Raw genomic sequence first — 3,802 nt, 5'->3', positions numbered from 1 at the left:
ATCGATTCTGTATCTTGAAACGAGGTGAAAATTACAAAAGTGAGCGAATTTACTAGAATACTGATAATTTCATTGGTCAACACCTAGTAAATTTGCTTACTTTTGTAATTTTCACCTTATTTGAAGATACAGAATCGACCCTTAGGTGTTGCAATGATTTACATCTTGTGACTGGCAACTTGTCACTCCGCAACTGGCAACGGGGTGTTTGCAACTTATTCTAGAACGGCCTTTACTGCGTCAAGCAACGAAGCAGCAATTTAATAAAGCCTTTAATTTAAAAAATCCTGATGTGGTGCAATGGATTTTATACTAAAATAAAAAAAAGTTAAAAAAGTTTTTTACTTTTTTTCGATTTTAGTATAACATCTACTACACCACATCAGGATTTTGCGTTTACTTTGATCCTATAAAAGGATTTTTTACTTTGTTTAGTCAATTTGAAGATTTTTATCAAACTGCAATAACGATAATTGGGTCCCTCCGGCATTCCCTTATTAAGGCTTGTTCTTTTTCTCTACACAGTGCAATAAGTTGAAACAAAACAGATATACATTTATTTCATCTCAACTTGCACAATGTGCACCAGTTCAGACAGTTGCTGAATCCGACGTGAATCCAGTGTGAATCCAGCATAAGCTCGGATCCTCATACGGATAACAGCGCTATGACACCGAACGCTGATTGGTGAAAAACAGGTGATGGAGATAAATTTTATCCCCACAAACAGCTTTTCACCAATCAGCGTTTGGTGTCAAAGCGCTGTTGTCTGTATGAGGATCCGGGCTAACAGAAATAGAAATAGCAGTAAACTTAGCCCGGATCCTCATACGGGCAACAGCGCTTTGACACCGAACGCTGATTGGTGAAAAACGGGTGATGGGCGTAAATTTTACCCCCACAAGCGGCTTTTCACCAATCAGAGCTCTGTGTCAAAGCGCTGTTACCCGTTTGAGGATCCGGGCTTATCAACTGGTTGAAATTCGCCTTATTGCGAGGTTATGGATAATTTTACTGTTATTTCCATTTCCATTAGATTACATAATCTAAAGCCAGCGGCACACGATGCTTTTTTTCCTGCTGGATTGCTTGCGTACTACTGTGCTGGCAATCTGACTGGCTACTATGCTGGAAATTGTATGGCTTGCAGGCCCCGCTGCTGGCTGATCCGCTGGATTTTCGTGATAGAACCGGTGCTATTTTTCTTGCTTGATTTCATGCTGGCTTATTGTAGAACCAATCACGACGCCGCTTCATTTGAAGATGGCCGCTGGGAAGCGTGTAAACACATGCGAGTACGCAAAATTCAAAAATACAATATTTTGTGCTGACTGTGCAATAGAATACTGGTCACGTTTACCTCGTAATATTTATCGGTAAAGTTCATGACTCCTCAGGGCTCAGATTAGGAATTTTTATGTACTTGTAATAAATTCCAGTTGCTCAGCCAGTACTAAAACTCGCATCGTCTGAAGCCAAACTAGCAACACAGCCAATAGCACTGCTAACACGGCAGCAAGCACGCAAATCCAGCTAGCAATCCAGCAGGAAAAAAAGCATCGTGTGCCGCTGGCTTAAAGCAGTATCCTAATTGATGCATCGGTTTAAGTTTGCGTCTTACGCATACTATTACGGAATTTTGGATGCTTTCCATTTGATGACACAGTCAACACAAGCGTTGTTCTATCCTTGTTAACATTCAGAGAGTGACAAAGATAGAACAACACTTGTATCGACTTTTGTCGACTTAGGTCATCAAATGGAAAGCACCTATTGCGTGCATTCGTTTATGCAGCGGTTAACGCAGTGAGTATTATTTAATCTTTGTTCAACACTCGGTGAACAACAAGGATAAAGTATTACTTCTGCACTAACCGTTGCATAAACGAATGCACGCATTGTGTGCAGCAGTCCTAAAGCAGTAATCACACTAGCGATTGGCGATTGTGATTGACGATTGTGGATTACTTTTCAACCAATCAGAGCCTGAAAGTCACCGATTTCTTTGCTCCGATTGGTTGAAAAGTAATCCTCAATCGTCAATCACAATCGCCAATCGCTAGTGTGATTACGGCTTAAGGGCCATTCCACATAAACTTGCATAAGGTTTGTTTTTTTCTCTGCACTGCTTGCACTAGTTCAAGAAGTGTACAGGGTGTTACAGATACATACTAGGCAGTACGACGGGGTGCGCGGCAAACTTTGCATGGCCAAGCGTGGTTTAATAGACAATGACAGTGACTTTATACATTATAAAGTTTATACTACAAAGTTTTATTATTTATATTATAAAGTTTATGTTATAAAGTCACTGTCATTGTCTATTAAACCACGCTTGGCCATGCAAAGTTTGCCGCGCAACCCGTCGTACTGTCTAGTATGTATCTGTAACACCCTGGGGCTCTATTCTTGAAAAGAAAACGTATACGAAAGTCTAGGGAAATGCTACAGTATACGTTACGTATACTATAGTATTTCCCTAGACTTTCGTATACGTTTCTCTTCAAGAATAGAGCCCCTGTACACTACATCGTTCTTTTTGTGTACACTAACGAAATGACGTCATGTACTCTGTTCTTTTTCGAGGTGTAGCGATACTCAGTGCAAAAGTTAGTTCACTGTACTGGGTCCAGGGTTGGGCACGTATTATACACGAGGTTTCTTACATAGTATTATACATGGTATTATACAAGTATAATACATCATTTAGTTTTATACGTATTATACTTCATGTGGCGCCATCTCTACATTATATGCGTAATTTAATACTTTCTATCAATTTCTACATTATCCACGCTAAAAATCGATCGAAAATTCGCTGACAAACAAAGAACTAAGGCCGGTATTCATATAACGTATTCGATTACTGACTCGACCCGACTCTGAGTCAACAGTCTGTTCTTTTTAGTTGCATTTCTTACACAATTTAGCTCTTCTTTTGCAGCTAAACAGAACAGACTATTGACTCGGAGTCGGGTCGAATCAGTAAATCGAATACGCTAATAGTCAGATCTTAGGGTGCGTCCCGATGGAGAAAGAAATAGCGGAACGGAACAGTAACGGAAAGGAAGCAGAGTGGGGATTAACCAATCAGAATGATTCCGTTCCGCTTTTTCACACCCGGGTTCCCCATGGTAAAACAATTCTTTCGCATCCGTAGCGGAATTGAGTGGAATATTGTTGAGAAATCCAACATTGTGTGGAATTAAACGTGGATTTATTTAAGACATTTGTGCCCGATATTAAAACGATTTTCCAATCGTGCGTGGAAGATAAGAATAAATGTAAGTTTATCTATTATTTCTATGCATGTGTGCTGTGTACATATATACGAACAAAGTATGTTTTAAGGTTATTAAATTGTCGCATTTCCTAAATTATCTATCAAGATGCAAAATACATGTGTATAAATAAATGCTTGTTGCAGAATTTGACGTCATATCTCACTGTGTCGCTAATTTCAAGGACATGGTAAAGGATAATGTGTATATATGTACACAGCACACATGCATAGAAATAATAGATAAACTTACATTTATTCTTATCTTCCACGCACGATTGGAAAATCGTTTTAATATCGGGCACAAATGTCTTAAATAAATCCACGTTTAATTCCACACAATGTTGGATTTCTCAACAATATTCCACTCAATTCCGCTACGGATGCGAAAGAATTGTTTTACCATGGGGAACCCGGGTGTGAAAAAGCGGAACGGAATCATTCTGATTGGTTAATCCCCACTCTGCTTCCTTTCCGTTACTGTTCCGTTCCGCTATTTCTTTCTCCATCGGGACGCACCCT

The 3,802-nt window shown here is 39.5% G+C and overlaps 1 long non-coding RNA gene across 1 annotated transcript; it reads right to left on the bottom strand.

Moving 5' to 3' along the window:
- Positions 1-1,233: 1,233 nt before the first annotated feature.
- LOC108763767 (uncharacterized) lies at positions 1,234-1,496 on the bottom strand. The gene is made up of 2 exons (XR_001940239.1): positions 1,361-1,496; positions 1,234-1,270 (listed from the first exon to the last, which is right to left on the bottom strand). It is a non-coding gene; the product is annotated as an uncharacterized LOC108763767 (long non-coding RNA).
- Between the last annotated feature and the right edge of the window lie 2,306 nt (positions 1,497-3,802).

The sequence above is a fragment of the Trachymyrmex cornetzi genome, unplaced genomic scaffold, assembly GCF_001594075.2.
Source record: "Trachymyrmex cornetzi isolate Tcor2-1 unplaced genomic scaffold, Tcor1.1 scaffold382, whole genome shotgun sequence".
In the NCBI taxonomy this organism is placed as follows: Eukaryota; Metazoa; Arthropoda; class Insecta; order Hymenoptera; family Formicidae; genus Trachymyrmex; species Trachymyrmex cornetzi.
This window is presented reverse-complemented; position numbering and strand designations above follow the sequence as displayed.